Source organism: Pinus tabuliformis, chromosome 6 (assembly GCF_031772625.1).
Source record: "Pinus tabuliformis cultivar Carrire ecotype Pingquan chromosome 6, CPIR1, whole genome shotgun sequence".
NCBI lineage: Eukaryota > Viridiplantae > Streptophyta > Pinopsida > Pinales > Pinaceae > Pinus > Pinus tabuliformis.
Window position 1 is genome coordinate 55,960,482 of NC_142292.1, and position 21,500 is coordinate 55,981,981.

The 21,500-nt window shown below is 38.1% G+C and overlaps 1 pseudogene; it reads left to right on the forward strand.

The window, feature by feature from the left end:
- The first annotated feature begins 2,488 nt into the window (after positions 1-2,488).
- LOC149257198 (nudix hydrolase 20, chloroplastic-like) lies at positions 2,489-3,217 on the forward strand (annotated as a pseudogene).
- Positions 3,218-21,500: the final 18,283 nt, after the last annotated feature.

Genomic DNA, 21,500 nt, shown 5'->3' on the forward strand with positions numbered 1-21,500 from the left:
CACATTTGAAGCTTATGTGAAGCAGATTTGAAGGGAAGAACAGGAAGAAATGAAGATGGAGAGATGCAGAATTTATGACTAGGTAAACCAGCGCATTGTTGTTTCTTATTTGCATCACAGTATTGTAGTCTCCTTTCAAGTTGTGTCTTGATAAATATCCAATTGGAGCTGGTTGATGTAGGAGCCTCCTATGGGTTGTAGCCTACAGAAAACATATGGGAGTTGGAGCTTCCTTGCATGTTGCAGCTTGCAAAAAATTGAGGTAGCAGCCTCCTGTAGGTTGGAGCCTACAGAAAATCAAATGTAATAAGGAGTAGGAGCTTTCCTTTGCATCACAACAATAATAAAATCGTGGTTTTCTCCCTTTATGGGTTTCCACATATATCTGGTGTCAATATGTGTTGTTATTATGTGTTGATGTGATGTTTTGGTTTGCTTATTACTTGTTGTTCACATATTCAATCTACTGGTCATTATTTGTTAAGTTGCTCATGTAATGTTTCAGTTAATGAGATTAATGAAAATAATTTTAATGTCCATGAATATACTAAATTGATTCAGCCTCCCCCTCTCCCCACTCTCTCAGTTTAGTCAAGTTTTCATCAATTGGTATCAAAGTCGGTTCCTTCAGTGTAAGCCTAATAGCTTGAAGGTAGATCTAGTTGAGTCATGGACTATCAAAGTGTACCTATGCTAAGTGCAACAAACTTTCATGAATGGAGAGATAAGGTTAAAACAGAACTAAAATCTTATGGACTTGGTGTATGGAAGCTTGTATGTGATGGTTACTGCAAAGACTCTCCCTCTTTGCAAGAACAACAGTGGAATGCTAAGGCAAAATGTGTTATGTATAACAATATTCATAATAAGGATATTGATACAATAATAGATTTAACTTCTGCAAAAGAAATATGGGATAGATTGTAGCTCATGCATGAAGAGGCTAGTAGCAACAATGTAGAGAAAGGAAAGAGAAAGAGGAAGGAGAAAAAACCCTATCAAAAGGAAAGTGTTCAGTTAAATGAAACCTCTACCCATGTGAATGTACCTGACTCTCATGAAGAAAAGATAGATGAAAATCAATCTAGGCTTGACTTATCATTGGCTAGTATAGAAAGATTGAAGAATGAAAATAAAGATTTGAAGAAACTAGTGCAGATATGTGATGAGAGAGAACATGAGTACAAGGAGGAAATTGTTAGACTAAAGATGCAACTTGAAGAAGCAAGGAGACTAGAAGAGGTGATGAGCAATAAATTCAAGGAGAGAGACCTACAGTGTAAAAGATTAGAAGTTGAGGTTGATTTAGCTAGAAGTTAATTAGAAGAAAAGAATAGGTTGTGTAAGCAGCTAGAAGAGGACCTTGCCTCCATGAAGAACTTAGAAAAGGCAGACATTAAAGATGATAATGAATTTTTCCTAAAAGGACATGTAGGAGAAGGGATAAGCCCCATGATTAATAAAAATAAAAAGAAAAACAAGCAGCAATATCAAAATCAAATGAATGAGATGAAGAAAGGGTTCACTGCAAGATCATTCTCTCCTAAAAATGAGTTGAATAAATTTGAAAGATCTCAAAGGAGATTCTTTGCTCCTGGGAAAAATATCAAGTATCTTTCTTGTCATGAACGAGGACATGTTGCAACAAAATGTAAGACCAAGAAAATCAAGTTTAATCAGCAAAAGATGCAGCAAATGAGAAGACTCCCTCGAGTAAGCAAACAAAAAAGACAGTCATTCACTAGCTACACAAATCATTTCCATGGGCATTGTTATTTGTGCAATGATTTTATACATAAACTTGTTGAATGTAAACTATATGAAAAAAGGGGCACAAAAAGCCACACACCAACTCAACCATATCTTGGTCAAATAAAATGTTATTTATGTCACAACCTTGGACACAAAGCCAATGACTGCAGGCTATCATATACCCTAAAGAATCCTAAACATATGATGGAAGCAAATCAAAGCAGACCAAACTCTGAATCAAAAAGAAATGCAGACAATAGAAATCAACCTACCAAAGTATGGAAGAGGAAGAAAGAGGAGAAACCTATGATTTCAATAACATAATGAATTCATCATGATCTCAGGGGGAGTTGCTCATGAAGCAAGGAACAGTATTGTCAGCATTCATGTTAGAGCAGTGGTACCTCATGGGAAGGCAGTGTTCCTTAAAGGCATGATTAGCCAATAAATGTGATTCAGAGGCTCTATGGGTTGTGTGTAGTTTGCCATGATATTTTTATGCAAAGAAGTAGGAAAATACAAAAGAAAGGAAAATCATATAAACATCAGTTATTTTGAGAGTAAATTGAAAGCAGCTACTAGATCTCCAATATTTTTTTCCATATATGACTCATGGTTTTAAGTGGACATCACGGTTTCCAAATCCATCACTTTTAAAATACATTGGCACCAATATGTTGTGAATCATTCCATGTTAACCCACATTGTATTGAGTAACAGAATATGTACTTCATTCATGACACACTTTAACAAGTTTCCATTAAACAAAATCAGATTGGTTTGTAGTACTAGAGATGGTGGATTGAGCATAGAGAAGATGCTCATCAATGGAATGGATTAGGATGAGAAACAAGCCCCCTGGGACTTGGCCTTGGATAAATTTGTTGACAAAGTGTGAATGTGTAGCACACCTAAAACAGTTTCAAAATATTCTTACACTAGTAAACAAATTTGACCTCAACATTGGTTGTTTACCAATGGAACCTGCACAAGTGGATATATCACTCTATATCATTAGTTAAAAATACCAAATGAAAGAACTAAAGCGATAAAAGGGGCCATTAAGTGGTTACATAAAGAAGATGTGATTCCTATTTTTGAAAAATGAGTTGTATCGAGTGGCTTTTGCATTTGGCACAAAATTGATGTTCTCATTGGAATGTACGCCTGCTCTATTCTTTGAAACCAAGGCATATGGTGTCCATATGAATGAATATATTCACATCGGTGGTGAAAATATTCTTTGGATCAGAAAGAAAACTGAGACAAAACAACATTTACAGGCACGTTGGACCATCTTGTCACAGGAGGCCTACTAATTGGGATCACTTGTAAAGAAAATCTCATAAAATAATGCAATTAAAAAGCTAGCATTCCAAGGAATGTTGTTGAAATGGCTATCCTAGTTGGAATTCTTAACTATGAGGAGATAGATGCCACAAACTCGCGACAACGAGCTGAATAGAGTAGCACATGGGCTATTTTCTGTAAATGTCAATGAGGAAAATGGTGTTCATACACATAGACTATAATCCCAACGTAGAAATCTCAACTACGATTCTGGATGGATAGACATCAAAACAATGCCAAGGGGAAGCGACCAATGGACCTGAATAAACAAACATTGTGGCGTGAATGACAGGATATTACATTGAATGCCTTGATAATATTCCAGATTACGCGTTGGATTGGGATGCATTACAATGATATTTCCAACGTTTGCATGTGAAGCAGATTCAGATGAAAGAGGATCATTACAGACGTTGGACCTGTCTACATAGGCAATGATAAATGAAACGAATAGATGTGATAATGCATTGGTGGAAGTGTTAATTCAAGATAATATTCATTACATTGCAGCATGCGTTATGGATTTTAGGGTGTCATGCCCTAATTTAGCCCATGTCAAAGTTTATGACAGTCCATACAGTTCATTTTATCGTACCCTGACATCAATAGAGTGCATTCATATTTGCAGCATGATATTTTCAGTTAGTTGAAAACTACATATCTTACAATTTTAATGTGACTTTCATAAATTTGACATAAAACTCGAGCCATTTGTTGAGAATTCAATAGGGAAATGAATATGTTAATTCTCTTTAACTTGATAACTATTTGTGTCTCCTTTTTCCTTATTAGCTTTGTTCCTTATTATTATAATGTGAGATACATCAAACAGCGACCAAAACAATAAGAACAGTGACACAGTATATAGGCTACAAGTCGAGGCCAAAACCCCTCCTCATGAAGGGAAAACCCTTAAATCTCTTCTCTTCTTATAGATCCTTAAATTGACAAATACCAAGACCTTATGACTCGGACAAATACCCTCCAAGATCAATATCAACCACCAACTCGACCTCTTGTGGCAAGAAATTCGACCTCCAACAGCAGAGCTGAAATTTTGTCTGCCCGGCAACTGTTGCAACTGTTGCTGCCACACTTGAAGACTTTGATCTTCTTCTTAGAGCCTCTTCTTCCCTTCGCTTGCCTTTCCTTGAGACTTAGGGCTAGAGAGATACCCTAAGTGACCTTCGCTTGACTTATTTTCTCTCTTCCTTCCAAGATCGAACTAGATATAACCCTTGCGCAGAAACCCTAGCTTCAACTTGCACATGGGAGAGAGAACTAGCCCAAACACTTTGACTTCCTTTGACCTCTTCTTCGTCCTCTTCTTCAACCTCTTCTTCATCCTCTTCTTCGCATAGAATGAGAGATGAGTGAGTGATCCTTTGGAGGACGAGTTCCTCTCTTTATATAGGCCTCTTCAAGGGGTAGACGTGGCTCTTCACTTAGGCCGACTTGATAGCTTCTAGGCCAACTTGATCTTGGAGGGAATTTCGACACTTTAAAGACAAAAATATTTTTTCTTTACAAGATTCATCTACCCCTTAGTGCATCAATACAAGGGAAATCCTACGTGACTAATGGGTGCCATATGAAATGGTATATGAAAATTTGGCGGTATATGCAAATTTTCTCTGGATGTCTCTTTGAAAAACCTTCTTTTTGGATGGGGTTGCATATGCAGCAATTCTCTTGATTGTTCACAAGTCAAGTTCCCATCAATGGATAGCAATAATTATATATGTAGAGCACTATATCAAGGAATAACCTGAGCGTTAATTATTGAGAGCGTGCATTATATTATTATGGAGTGTGTATATAGCTCATTGATGCTATTTATTACATACAATATAAATCATGTTATATGGAGCATGTATATAGCGTTGATGATTTGTTAAATTTGGACAACTAGGTCCAAACTCCATGTTCTGATGCTCAGATTAAGAGGCTAATATTTTTGTTGGATTCCTCTTTCTGAGAGGTGTAAAATCCATATAAAAATAGTCTTAATCCGATGAGCAGAACTTATATTGTGAATTTATTATTCTTAATAAATTACATGTGCAAGGTCAGCCAGTTTTGTAATGTAGGCTCACATGCCCAACAGATGTGTCACACACCCTCATTGATGGATATATATACAGGAAAAGTTGGAGAGAATTTTATCACAACTCAACTCACATCTTCCTCTCTCATCTTAGAGAGTACGCTACCTGGAGGACGAATTTCAGCCACACGTGGGAAGGACGAAGAGGACAGACCGTACGGATTTTCTGCTGCTAGGGTTTCGCAGAAAGTTTGACCAGCGTTGACTTTGGTCAACGCTTGGTCCAATCAAGCTGAAAATTGGTGGAAAGTTCGATTTTTGAAGGCCGTACTATCTGGCACAAAAATCGAGGTCAAAGGGTTGACCGTTTTGCTGCTGCGTTGATTTTTAGCTTGCTGCCCCTGCGTTGACTTTTCAGGACAGCGTTGACTTTTTGTAGAATTGACTTGGGTTGACTCATCTACTAGTTGGAGGGATCTTGTGACACATCTGGGCTGGCTGACCAAAGGAGACTTTGCTGGTTGAAGCATCCTGTTGACCGCCGAAACGAACACACACATTTTTCTTGTTTCTGATTTGTCTTCTGTAAGATCTGCTTATATGTTCTATCTGCATTTTGCTTAACTGCTTGTATGATTGCTCTGAGAAAAGTGAAATTGCTCTTAGCATAGAACATCTACAAAACTTTACATGGTATCAAAGCTGAGGTGAAGACAAACTCTATCTATAGCAATCATCATCGAAATAATCATGCCCTAATCGAAGTCAATGGATGCCTTTGTGTCACTATACATAGAGGATTATATACGCTATCAATGATATACGTTGTAACGGAAAGATATACAGCGCAGCTGTAGAGGATATGTTTAGGCAGTAAAGAAAGCCGCAGTCATAAGGACATGAGGCTGCAGTCATGAAGAGTCAAGTCGTAGTGATGAAGAGGTATCTGCAGGCTTAAGGCTCTGGCCAAAGTGCGAAGAGGAGTATTTCTGTGTCTTTTGTTTATGATCTGATTGGCCAAGTAAGGAAGGAGGCTAGCTGAGCTTGTAAAGAGGAGTTCTGAGCATAAATGCAAGGGTTATTCTCTATGCACAGGCCGTTGAGTGATTTTGAGTTTTACAATGGGACAAAAGTCTGTTTTGAGAGGGCCGAGAGGCCCAGCAAGGAGTAGGAAGAAGGCCGCAGTACCCTTGACCATCAACGTAGGAATTAAAGAGGTTTGAAGGCTGTATAGTGGGCTGTCGTAGAAGCCACAGAAAGCCCTAACCAGGGCCGAAATTTCAGGGTCCTGTGCATTGGTCAAAATGTAGTTGTGGACAGAAATATGACGTCTATCACAGGTATGTGCTTGTCTTTTATAATGATGAATTTGCCAGATACTATGGTCCAGATTAGACAGTTTGCAATTCTGGTATAATGGGCTGTAAGAAGATGCTTGGTAAAGCTCCAAGTATAGTCCCTTGAGAAGGACAACAAGGGCTGTTAGAAGGTAGATGATTTGGAGTCTTAAAAATGGATATATGGAAGAGCTTAAGGGTAGTCAAGTGGGCTTATTATCAGACCCCATCTTCTGTACGTATGACAGTGAAATATGACAATATGACAGAGTTTTTGACAGTGATCTTCTGCACTCATTGTAGTGTCACTTACTCTTATAACAGTTATGCATAGCAGTGATATTGTTCTCTTGACAAATGGAGATGATATATGGAAGAGATATTTGTTCCTATGACAATAATGTTTGGGCAGCGACTTTAGTGATATTTGGACAATGTTTCTTGATGTATGGAAGTGATTCTTGTATGACAGTGATTTATATGGCTGTGATGTGACAATGATATATAGGACAGCATGATGATGATGCATAGGCAGCATTATAAGATCATGAACATGAAGGGCTGCCTGATTTTGGAAATAATCATAAAGGTGTATGTAAGGGCTGAAGGAAAACATACAAGGGGACCTTTCCCCTCAAGTGTCACAAAGACATCTGAGATATTGCAACTGGTCCATTCTGATCTTTCTGGTATGTTGCCTGTAACATCCCTGGGGGGATGTTCTTACTATATGACATTTACTGATGACTTCTCTCGCAAAACCTGGATATACTTCTTGAAAAAGAAGGATGAGGCTTTCATGTGGTTCCGTACCTTCAAAGCCTTGGTGGAAAATATGACCGGAAAGAAGATCAAGATTTTGAGGACTGAAAATGGCACTGAATATGAGTCAAATGAGTTCAAAGACTTCTGCAGAGAAGCTGGCATTAAGAGGGAGACTACCACTGCACTCTCTCCACGTGTTTGGGTTTTGTGGACAGAGAGATCTAGAGGAGAATCCGCAGTTCTAAAGAGCCCTCATACGCTGTCCCAAGAGGCCCTTACACGCTAAGAATAGGAGCCCTAAATCTGCAGTATATTGGGCCCTAAATCTCTGTTTTATTGGGTAAGGGCATTTCCAGTGAAGGAAGAGGGGACGTTTAGGTCACTCCTATGACTGTTTTGGAGTGAAAATTAACCAGCAGAAAGGCCTCAATAAAGGAGACAAAATTCTGGGTTGATTTGAATATTATGTGCGGGCTGGAAACTCTGTTTCAGCAGGCCGTGGGTACAGGAAGCCACCTGTGGTAGGCCGCAGGCCCTTACCCCACTGAAAAGGCATTGCGTGGGACTGTTTTGGGGCTAGATTGAGCCCTAATCAACAGCGTGGATGCAGAGGACTTATACAAGGGTAGCACGTAGTTTTTGAAGGCTGTTTGGTGACTTGGTTAAGGGCTGTTGCAGCATATGGATGCCCTAACCAGTCACAATTAGGAGCAGCAGCGAAAACAGATTGGAACAACAATTTATGCCTTGTGTTGGGTCAAGGAATTTGATCAGTTTTGGATCAGATGGTTGGGCAACCTGTGGGAGCAAATTTGGAGGCTTGATTGGGTGATCGTAAGCCTCAATTGGTGCAGATCTGACTGTGTTGTAGTGTTGCAACGTGATGATGCAAAGGCAGCATGGGTAGCATGCAGCGTGATGATGCATAGACAGCAAAGAAGATATGAATCTCCACTAGGAGTATATTACAATGAAAAGACCAGATCTGTCATTCTTGTTGATTTGGGGTAGCAATGTGATGTTGTATAATGAGAGCAACATTACAGTCATTGAGGTGCAGATCCATGATGATTGAGAATTGACTATGACGATATATTTGCACCTGTGGCTCGATATACCACCATCCGATCCATCATAACCCTTGCTGCTACGCAAGGATGGAGTCTTCATCAGATGGATGTCAAGACCGCTTTTCTGCATGGTGCAATAAAGGAAGAGGTGTATGTAGAACAACCTCTGGGATTTGAAGTTCAAGATCGAGACACTTATGTCTGCAAGTTGAAGAAGGCCCTCTATGGGTTAAAGCAAGCACCCAGAGCTTGGTATGAGAGGATGGATAGTTACTTGATGAAGCTGGGCTTCACTCGAAGCAATGTTGATCCAAACCTTTACTTTAAGGTTGTGGAAGGAAAGCCTCTCATTCTAGTGCTGTATGTGGACGACCTCTTCCTGACAGGTGGTGAACCTCTCATTCATCAATGTAAGAGGGAGCTTGCTGCTGAGTTCGAGATGAAAGACCTAGGACTGATGCACTATTTCCTAGGCCTAGAGGTCTGGCAGAGACCTGGAGAGATTTTCCTTTCTCAAGGAAAGTATATTGTGAAGCTTCTGGAAAGATTTGGGATGGTGGACTGTAAGTCCGTGTCGACACCAATGGAACTCAACTTTAAGAAGTTGAGTGGCAGCGCTGCAGGGCCTATCTTGGCCAATCCTACTGAGTATCGTCAACTCATAGGAGCTTTGATGTTCTTAGTGAACACCCGTCCGGACATATGTTTTGCAGTGAATACTTTGAGCCAACAGATGGTTGAGCCTCATCATTTTCACTGGGTTGGTGCCAAGAATCTTTTGAGATATCTTCGGGGCACGATAAACCATGGGCTGAGATACACTGCCGGGAGTGTGATACTCCGGGATATACTGATGCCGATTGGGCTGGCAGTGTGGTGGATCGTAAGAGCACATCTGGATGCTGTTTCAATCTTGGTTCTGCTTCGATCTCATGGATGAGCAGGAAGCAGAAGTCGGTGGCTTTGAGCACCGCGGAGGCCGAATACATTGCTGCTAGTATGGCCTGTTGTGAAGCAGTTTGGTTGAGGAAGCTCTTTAGTGAGCTGTTCCAACATGTGCTAGATACCACTGTAATACTCTGTGATAATCAGAGTGGGATTCGTATGACTGAGAATCCTGTGTTCCACGACCGATCCAAGCATATTGATATCAGGTACCACTTTATCCGGGATATGGTACAGCGAGGCACCGTAAGGCTCGATCATATAGGAACTGATGAGCAGGTCGCAGACATTCTCACTAAGCCCCTGGGGAAGGTCAAGTTCCTAACCTTCCGTGAGAGTCTTGGTGTCGTGGAAAGACCCTATGATGTGGGTCCTGTTGGACGATGAGCTCTGGGAGCTCTGGGGGGCTTTGGGGATAGCTTCTCGAAGCTATAAGCACTCATAATGATTCTGCCCCACCCTTGTGATTATTGAGCTGGTTCGCCACTCATTTAATCTGTGCCCCGTATGCATCCTACCCATTGAGTTCAGGGCTCATGGGAAGTACCTCTCATTTGGCCAATGAGGTGTGGAAAAGCTAGAGACTATTAGCAAAGACTGATGGACGCATCAGAGATTGCCGTACTCTCTATCTAGGATGGCATGGTCCAACCTCTTGATCTGGGATCAAGATTTGTGAGGTCTGGGACCTCTGGACTGATTATGTCAGTCGGGGAATGATGTCTTTGTGACTGACCCACTTCTGTTCTGAAATAAAGAAGCCAGCAAAGCAAGTTTCGGCGGGATGACCCACGATGTTGATTGCACTAATAAATGGAGTTCTCCCTAGTTGAGAGGGAGTGTTAAATTTGGACAACTAGGTCCAAACTCCATGTTCTGATGCTCAGATTAAGAGGCTAATATTTTTGTTGGATTCCTCTTTCTGAGAGGTGTAAAATCCATATAAAAATAGTCTTAATCCGATGAGCAGAACTTATATTGTGAATTTATTATTCTTAATAAATTACATGTGCAAGGTCAGCCAGTTTTGTAATGTAGGCTCACATGCCCAACAGATGTGTCACACACCCTCATTGATGGATATATATACAGGAAAAGTTGGACAGAATTTTATCACAACTCAACTCACATCTTCCTCTCTCATCTTAGAGAGTACGCTACCTGGAGGACGAATTTCAGCCAAACGTGGGAAGGACGAAGAGGACAGACCATACGGATTTTCTGCTGCTAGGGTTTCTGCTGCTAGGGTTTCGCAGAAAGTTTGACCAGCGTTGACTTTGGTCAACGCTTGGTCCAATCAAGCTGAAAATTGGTGGAAAGTTCGATTTTTGAAGGCCGTACTATCTGGCACAAAAATCGAGGTCAAAGGGTTGACCGTTTTGCTGCTGCGTTGATTTTTAGCTTGCTGCCCCTGCGTTGACTTTTCAGGACAGCGTTGACTTTTTGTAGAATTGACTTGGGTTGACTCATCTACTAGTTGGAGGGATCTTGTGACACATCTGGGCTGGCTAACCAAAGGAGACTTTGCTGGTTGAAGCATCCTGTTGACCGCCGAAACGAACACACACATTTTTCTTGTTTCTGATTTGTCTTCTGTAAGATCTGCTTATATGTTCTATCGGCATTTTGCTTAACTACTTGTATGATTGCTCTGAGAAAAGTGAAATTGCTCTTAGCATAGAACATCTACAAAACTTTACATGATTGGAAGAGTTGCTCTCAATACAAAACAAGAGACAATCGGCCATTTCCACGATAGTGTATATATTCTTTTTCCTTTAGTGGGATTCGGTTATCTTGAGAGATAAGACTCAATGTGAAAGAATTTTCAATTAGAAACATACCAGGAGCATATAAGTTGTTGATTCAAAATCCAATCAATTTTATATGGGATATTGTCAAGTATGAGGACCGCACACAACCAGATTAAATAGAAATCCTTAGATGAAAGTCTTGAGGGCCATGAAAAGCATGAAAAGCATCCTACGACTGTGAATTATGAACCACTAGTTGACAAGGACAAACAATATTATGTGGCAACATATACCTACTAAATTTTCTACAATAGTACCAGGGCACCAAGACAACTTCAAGCAACGGCTAGACCGAACTATTTGCAATGGAAATCGAAAAGAAGTTGAAGGAATGCTCAATTGCCAATACATTATTTGTTTAATAATATACAAGAGTGAACTAAAAAAGTGATTTTTATCATAGAATACACGGGTTTTCAGACCGTGGCATAAATTTTTTAAGGCGAAGTGCATAGATGATGATCTCGTTATACAATGTGGTGATAGATGCCATGTTGATTGATCGCCTAACTGTCAACTCTCATTCTCGCAGTGCTCTTTTTCTCAGTTTTCAAGGCTTTTTTGAGACATAGTGGAGCTCCCTGATGATTATTGGAATTCCATTATAATAAATATGATATGGCTTCATTTAGTTCGAGATCTTTGGATATTTGTAATGGTTGATAGGAGTTGTGTTTCACATTGACGATGGACATATGGGATCCAAGTACTATATCTGCATATTATGGTGTATTGGCATTGCATCTATTGTAAATTATGATATAGCAACATTGGATATAGTTAACGATTTCCAATTGAAGAGAATTGATATAAAATGGTTGCGGTGTTATTATAATTTCCAAGTAAATACGATGTGTTATCCTTTACTTTGTTGTATTAACCATATTGCTATATGTTGTGCTGCATAGAGTTATATAAATAATGTTACAAGGGAATGTTATTTAATGCTAGAAACTATGTGTAAAGTTGAGTGTTAAGATTCATGAAGCCATCATAGCGTTCAGTACCTAAATGGAGCAACCTTTATTTCTTACCATGTAGTTCAATGTGTTGATACTACAACCGTGGAGGTTTTTGTGGCAAGGTTTCGAAAGGTTGCACTGCCTAAGTGTGATATTTACAACCACAGCGATCAATGATGTATGGAGGTTCTATAGAGATGATTGATCAATTGCATGTGTTAAAGTAGATGGCCAATTTATTTTTTCAAGTCTATAGCAGCCTCTACTAGTAGCCTTAAGGAATTCCACACCATATTTTCCTTTGTCGCGCACTAAAATGTATAATGGAATGATCGTGTTCGATATATGGAATGGAATGATCGTGGTCAATATATTATATGATGGTATAAATATGTATTCCACCCAGGTTATTGCAGTGTTGTTCTAATCAAGAGATGGCTCATTCGCCCTACATCCCTTTGCATTAGATGCCAAATCTCAAAAAATATATGGATTGGATGGGACTACTTTAACATTGCAAGAAGTTAATTAAAGAATTGTGAGAAAAGATCAAGAAGACGAATGATGTAGATTCAAAGAAGGTTTGATGGTATGAAATCATATTCAAAGAATGTACATTAAAGGCACCACCCATGTCTTAGGACAAGAAAATGCCTACCTCTTTTGCACAAGAAAAAGCAAAAGAAATACCCACCTTTTTTATATCAATCTTTACCAACCACATGGCATGAGGAAAGACAAGCAATCCAATTCAGGCTCTCATACTCTCATTAAGGTTAAAATTCCAAAAGTTTCAACAGATAATCGCTTAAATGAAAGCATACCCCGATACAAGTCTCTAATTCAATCATAAGAAATTGTAATGGAGGTGATAACTCAAGAAGCCGAAGAAGAAAGCAAGGTGAAAATGTTCTACTACCTCTAAGAATTCCAACATGTACAATGGAACATATAGAATGTTATCATTCTCAAAAGTATTATATGTTCAAGGTGTAAAGGGAAAATCCATAAATATTGTGCCTTGGGTCAATGAATTGCAAATGCTTTTGAGGATAAATTAGCATAATATCTATGTGTAGGATATCGATGGAGACAAGAAGAAAAGTGTTGAGATATTTTCATTTATAGCTATGTGTCACTATGAGTCTTTTGTGCAGAAAGACTTGAAGAATATTAGTCTTTGTCTAAAAATGTTGAAACAAAGCTTCTTTTTTTAAGCCATCATCAGTACAACTGAAAGTATAAGGACAACATAGTGAGAATGGTTGAGGTAATGTATGTATGAGAGAATGGTGGTGTTTCTCAGGTTAATAAGTTGAATGATCCCCTTGCCATTGATGTCAGAGGGGGAGGCAAGAAGAAGGATGATTCCAGAACAAAAAGAGGGAGGATCAGTGTGTTGCCATCAATGCCAAAGGGGGAGATTGATGGAAGTGTTGTCATTGATGACAAAAGGTCAGCATGGCAACAATATGTATGGCATGGAAAAAAAGGAGCAACGAGCAACAAAAGAAGGCAAAGGAAAGGAGCAACAAAATATGAGATGGAAAAGGAGTAGCAAGGCAAAGAAGCAGGAAAAGAAGAGGTGATGGCAAAGAAGCAGCAAGCAGCAAAAGAAGGCAAAGGCGCAGGAAGTCGCAAAAGATGAGATGCACAGGAGCAACAACAAGCACGAATGGTTGTGACCAATGTAAAGAAACAACAAGAGAGCATCAAAGACAAGAACATCTTGGGCACAGAAACAACAAGGGTGCAACAACAACAAAACAAAGACATGGCATATTACTTTTTTATGCATGTGATGCCTGGGTATGTTGATGAGTTGGTGATGCTTCCTTATGTTTGATGAGTTGATTGTTGTGCGCATATGATGACTGAGATGTTGTGATCCAAGGCAAATGCAAGACTCCATGATAGCAAAGGCAAGACAAGACTCAAGGAGGTTGAGGCAATGGCATGAAGGAAAGATGAATTTGATCATATAGATGGCTTTGGAGAGTGAATGTTGCATACATATGCTTGCATTATTTTCATATGTTGAGTTCATATTGTTTACATTGGAGAATGCTTGTTGTGGTGGTATAATGTTTTTTTTGGCACTATGTTGATATTGAAGCACCTAATAATTATAGATGGCTGAAATAATATGTGGTGGAGCACTTATTTATTTTATAATATTCAAAATTAGAAGAGTTTGGAAACGAATGAGTGGAAGGCAAAGAGTCAAGTATGTTCATTTCATATTCTTATGTGGAATACAAACAGCCAGCAAATTATCTTTATAAAAGATGTTTTTGGAAGCAAAATGAATGTTACCTGGCACATTTGAAACTTATGTGACGCGGATTTGAAGGGAAGAAAAGGAAGAAATGAAGATGGAGATATGCTGACTTTATGACCAGGTAAACCAACACATTGTTGTTTCTTGTTTGCATGAGAGGCTTGTAGTCCCCTTTCAAGTTGTGGCTTGATAAATATCCAGTTGGAGTTGGTTGAGGTAGGAGCCTCCTGTGGATTGTAGCCTACAAAAAACATATGGGAGTTGGAGCTTCCTTGCATGTTGCAGCTTGCAGAAAATTGAGGTAGCAGCCTCCTGTAGGTTGGAGCCTACAGAAAATCAGATGTAATAAGGAGTAGGAGATTGTCTTTTCATCACAACCATAATAAAATCGAGATTTTCTCCCTTTATGGGTTTCCACATATATCTAGTGTCAATATGTGTTGTTATTATGTGTTGATGTGATGTCTTGGTTAGCTTATTACTTGTTGTTCACATATTCAATATGTTGGTCATTATTTGTTAAGTTGCTCATGTAATGATTCGGTTAATGAGATTAATGAAAAGAATTTCAATGTCCATGAATATACTAAACTGCTTCACCCCCTCGTCCTCTTAGTTTAGTCAAGTTTTCATCACATAGACCATCCATCACTTTCCTTCATGAACCATGTTAGTCATGTCATCCTTTTCTTTTCATCGGAAAGTGATCTACTACTCCACATCTGGCATTTCTTCGTACAACTACTTTTTCCACATCATGTTTCCTTCAGGATCTTCCATCCCACCACATGAGTACTAATTGTAGGTGACATCCACAACTCTCTTTCAGTAACCCTGTAACAGCCCATCTAGATGTTGTTTAAAAATAAAAATAAAAATGCATAAAATCTACCTCTGTGATATCTGCACTTGTTTCACGAGTTCTTCTTTCTGAAATCTAAGCTTCTTCACAATGTTTTATGCGAATACCTCATGCTTATATATATAGTTATTTCTCTTGAAATAGGTTGACATGAGTCCTTGAAGAGCAGCATCTCCATTTAAATGTTAGGTCGACTTAAGGAGGCTAACTTGATGATGATTTATTTAACAGCAAGGAAACTTGATGTAGGAGTATTTGACCATACAAACTTTGACTTCGACTTAAATAAACAATCCTAAAGCCTACAATGGAGGCTTGACCTAAGACAATTGACCCAAGCATGAAACTTGTGCCTTAACAAGTCAATTCAATTAATAATAAAATTCTTTTTGCTTTCTTTTGACAAATATATTACATTTTGACTTCAAGTACAATTTATGAAGATCGGACCTAGTTACATTCTTCAACGCTCCCTCTTAACAAGGGAGGTATTCATATTTACATACAACTATATGGAAGATCTCAAAACACATAATCTACAAAAGCAATGCCATGGACTAGATTCTTGACCAGGGCAATCTATCCAAGGTCTCTCACGAGTTTAGGCACCACAATGTCATAGAATAGATTCTTGACTAGGGAAATCTATCTGAGTGGGACTAATATGGACTAAAGCTTTCAGCCTCTCTAGGTACCATCAGGCTTACTTACTAACCATCAACCTAGGGATTCGAGTGTGTATCTGAGGTCAGAGCTATATGACCAACACCACCCTTCCTACTTCGAGACCTAGACATCAACACAAAGTGTCGACCAGATGTCCTCCCAGGCAATGCTTCACTCACAAAGCCTCAATAACAAATCTCTCCCAATCAAACTGATCAGTAAACAACATGCTATCAATAAATTTGAGAGATTTACCTGTACAAACACAACCCCAATCAGTAGTACTCTTTAAAATGTACATAATCAAATACAAACCTTCGGGTCTTTCAGACAACTTGATGTTGCTTCTCAACTTATCTCAGTAGGACTAACAACCGAATCTTTGATAGAAGATTCCTAAATCATACACTTTCCTACTTCACATGCAGCAACATATTCTTCAATCAGCCCTTCGAAATGCATTCTCCAATTTCCTTTATCAAGACTATAATATGCCCTCCCTCTCAACCAAGGAGATTTCTTCTATCCAGGCTCCCTCTTAACCTAGGGAGATTGGCTTCTTCTTATGACATTGGAGAAGCTTTCATGGCTTCCATCCTTCTCATCATGCTTCTCATATCAACTTCTCAAACATCTTCACCATCTTGAAGATGATGCACCTGCACAACTTAGATAGCAAGAACAACCAGGTCTATAGAAAAATGAAGTTAGCCATCACAAAATCTTATAATAACAGAAGCATTAGACTTTACAAACATAATCAACAAGAGATTATACTTCAATTGTTCAACTTCTTGCCAAGATTTTGTTACAAACCCTAAATCACATCAATAGCTCAATCAAAATATCAGTGTCATTATATCTAGGGTCTTAACATTACTTTCAATGATATGACAAGTCCTTTCAAATATCAAACCCTAGAAACAAATCAGATTAATGCATCTAACAATTTTCAAAATTCATATGTTAGACTTCCTACTAGGATTTCATGTAAACCCTAGATTTCATACATGAGCTCCAACAATCAAAACCAATCACAACTTAATCAACAACATGAATAGCTTCTAATAGGGTTTGATGTAAACCCTAGATTTTTGCATCTACAAATTCTCAGCAATAACTATATAGATTTATACATACTAGAAAATTTAACTACTATTAGGGTTTAGCTGTAAAACCCAACATTATCTTAGAATATCAAACTTTGGTTAGAGCTTGTTTCCAAACCCTAGGACTTATGACCATTTATAATTAGGTCAACATACATATCTCAGAATTCATCATAAAACATAAGCATAACATATGGCAGGCAACATTAACATATTATAAATATACCAACCTTGACTAAGCTAGGGTTTTAACCAAATGGACACATACCTAGGGTTTCATTCCTAGGATTTTATAACAAGGGTTTTGCTTATATAGACCCAACCAAACCCTAAAGATATAGGGTTTCATAACATAGCACAACAAACCCTACTATACCAAAGCTTCAAAGGTTTGGGATCTTAGATAGCATAATTCAACCTTAACAAGATAAGGTTTTCATGATCATACCAAAAACCCCAAACATGACATCCTCAATATATCAAACATAACATAAATTTCTTTAGACTCCATCAATAACCCTAAGTAGATTAGGGTTTCATTCATTTATCATTAGCATACCCTTAAGTTAGGGTTTTCCATAGAACCTTTCTAGGGTTCTTCTACAAACAATCAAAGATATGAGGGTAGATTTATCAAAAGATGAATCACCCTAAACAAGAATCTTTATGATTCAAGACAGCGAGACATAACGATGTTAGTAATATAATAAAATTTTCAAAAATAAGATAACACACACCTTCTAAGGATTCCTTGAAGTGTTCTCCTTTTATTCAGCCATGATCTTTTATACCTTTAGTTTACATACTTTCAAGAAAAACATGTGATACCAAGAACATGATTTAATTTCTCAAATTAGATCTTCTATGTAATCATGGAGGATGGAATCCTATGAGATTTTAGTATGTTATCTAGGGAGTACGATTTTTATCCTAGACTAACTATAAAAAAGGATTATATGAACCATTTAAGATTAGATACTTTGAAAATTTAAAAGCTTATGAACATACGTACCTTTAGTTTACATACCTTTGATTTCATTAGACTTGTTGCAACTGTATTTTATTAAGGGATAGTACGTACTTGATTTCCTTGAGTTGGTCCCTTGTACTTGGACTATCAATTCAGATCTTGAATTTTCATAGGACGGACTTGAGATTCCTTTCATAGTCTTCAAATGAATGTTTTAGTTCTCAAATTAAACTCATAACAGAGCTCAGAATTTTATACTAGACTTTATATATGTAGTTTGGACTTCAAATTGTTCTTTGTAGCATGTCCTTAATTGTTCCTCAACGTTTTTTTCTTCAATCAGTCCTTGCTACTTCACTCTACCAGAAATACAATGCTCTTGACATATTTCGCTATCAAACTATAGTTTTGAGGAAACCTTCTTTCATTATTGTTTGTGAACTATAGGTGTCCAAACTGTTGAAAAATGTAACTAGGTTCGATCTTCATAATGTCATGTGTAATTGTAATTTTTATGTAATTGATGAAAAGAAGAAAAATAAAATTATTATTATGCTTGTCTCATGGGTTTCATGAGCAAGGAATTTTATTTTAGTGATAGCTCCCATTGTGAGCCTTTAGGATTTGTCATCTCATCATAAAAGTCAATTTGAGTCTATGTCATGTATGAAGGACCCTTCTTGGGCATATTACAATTGTGTATGAGTCATTAATATATATAGGATAAGCCCTCCAAGACCAAGCAAAGTGTCATCCTCATGTCGGCTTCAAAAATATTATTGCAAATTACAAATGACATGTTGGTTGAGCTTACGGTCATGTCGGCTTAATTATGATGGAAAACAAGTACAAATAGGGAACTCGACCTATTTTAGAAGTCGGATTTTTGGAAAACCGAGTGTGTAGTGCAAAGTACATAATTTCATAGAATTTCGGTGCATGAAGTCTAAAGTTAATCAGTGCGAATGTCATCAAATTGAAGCCCTATAATCAGTGAGGAAAAGGGAAGGAGCAGCAAGGTTTTTTGCTCTGTTTTTGGGATTGTTATCTACAGTAAAAGGACCAAATTGCAGAAGGACTGTTAGCCGAATTGCAAAAGAATTATTAGCTGAATTACTGAAGGAGGAGAACCCGAGTCAATATAAGAGAGGTCTCTACCATAAGAGAAGGAAATCTAGGTGCACAAGAAAGTCACCTACATGTACTAGGGCCTCCGAAATAGGGTCAAAGAGCTACAAATTTGAAGCAAAGACAAGGAAGCCGAGATATATAAGGAAGCTAAGGCAGAAGTAGGAGCAGGAAATTGATTATCTTTAACTCTAAATAGAGGTCAAATCAAGAAGCTTGGTATCTTGGTCTTCGATAGGTTGAATAGGTTAAGGGTCTTGGTCTTGGTATAAGAAGAATTTGTGCAGGTTTTCCTCTCAAAGAGTGAGAGGTTTTGGCCCGGGATGATAGCCTATATTTTGTGTCTCTTGTCTCTTTATGGTTTATGCATTGGTATTTGTTTGATGAAAAAGAACATTGATAACCTAAGTAAAAGAAGATCCTAATCTAAATAAGTAAAAAGTACTCACAAGCAGTTACTAGTTGAAGAGAAATCACTTAATTGCTATGCCCTAGATTTCTCAACATGGTATCAAAGCTAAGGTGACTAAGGCAAGGAAGGGCATCTTATCAAGGGACACTCAAGTATCAAATCTCAGGGAAGGCATCAAACCAAATATCATCTTGAAGTCAAAGGAAGCATCATAACCCTAGATCAAATAAGTCTACAAAGAAGTATTGGGATCATCATCAAGACAAGAAGAACAAAACCCTACATGTACTCAAGTTGAAGAGATCTACAAATCAAGTTAATACACTATTCATCCAAAGGAAGCTAGATCAAAAGGCGGTGTCATCAAGACTCTCTCTCGTTGAAACAAGTTTCTTACGATTAAATACATCACCAAGAAGTCATCATTGATCTTCATCAACAAGACTTCACCATCAAAAGGGATCTCCCTCTCTGTGAGATCAAGGATCATTATTGAAGAAAAATCTTCGACAAAAAGAAGTTTTCTATTCCCTATATCATCATCAACATCAAGGAAGAAGCAAGGAGAAAGGAGAATCCTATCAAGTATATGACCTTATTTGAATCTATCAATGTGTCTTTTTGCAAGGAGAGCAAAAAATTGGTTGGGGATTCAAACTATCTTGCATGAAAGAAAAGGACAGATCTAAATCTCATTGAAAATGAGGTCATGGATCATGTCAAAGGATCTATCACAAAACTAGGAGAGGAATATCCTCAAGCTCTTTCCAAGTATATGAAAGGGGAAGTTAGGGCTCAAAGGATTCTCATAGAATCCATCAAGGATCCCCTCATCCCATATGTATCTAAACTTGAAACCTCAAAAGAAATCTATGACAAATTGGTAGAGTTGTATTCTGTAAGCATTGTTGGAGAAGTCATATCATTAAGGCAAGAACTCTACAAGCTAAAGATGTCTAAGGAAGATGGAATATCCTCATATAGTTTATGAGGATTTCTGAGATCCGAGGTCAACTACAAGAATTGGGACAAGTCATGTCTGATAGTGAAATGACTACAGTGGTATTAAATGCACTACCGGAGGAGTGGGGTAACTTTACTTCAAGTATTTATGGGAAGAAAGAAGCTACTCCATTCCAAGATCTATGGTTACTATGCAAGATTGAAGAATCTAGACTAAAGGCCAAATCTTATGTGGGAGCATGTGAGAAAAATCAAGCTTATGCTGCAATGACAAGAAGAAAGGGACAATTTGAAAAGGTTTGGTTCTCAGAAAAAAGAAAAATAACAAGGCTAAAGCCCAATGCTATGGGTGTCAAGAATATGGACACTACAAAAGAGATTGTCCTAAGATCAAGAAGGAGAATAACAAAAGAAGAGAAGAAGCTCATATCACCGAAGAAGTGGAGGAAGTTGGAAAGAAGAAGTCCAAGATAGAGGAAGTAAGAGATCTCTACTATGACTGAGATAGTCTTCCTCACCTTAGTTCTTTTCAAATTCCTAAGTCTTCTATTGTAAGATATGGCTATCATGATTCACTGAATAGGATGCATCAAGGCATCATAGAAGCATTGGGAACAAGAGCTTGGGACATCATCATAGGGAAGCATGAAATATGGTTAGAATCTATGGAAGTCAAGGATATATCTCTTGGGAATCTCATTGGGAACACAAGTGGCAAGGTCATCTAGTACAAGGTTCATCATACATTTGTCAAAAGGAAACATTTGTTGATGGGGATAATTTAAATTCTCAAGAATCTCTGATGAAATCTTCATTGAAAGGTTCATCGATCATGAGGGGAAGCAAGTGTTTCATCAAGAATTTCAAACTTGTGGAATTCATGGGATAATGGTATGATGACATAAAAAAGAAGTAGTTCAAGGGATTGAAGCTCTTTCAATCGAGGAAGCTATTGCACGAAGTGTGGATGACCTAAAGGAAAAATGAGGTATGTATGCTTACATTTGATATTGTGGAAGTCATGTCATATGGTGGAAGGTAACATGGATCAATGCTCTATCTTGAGA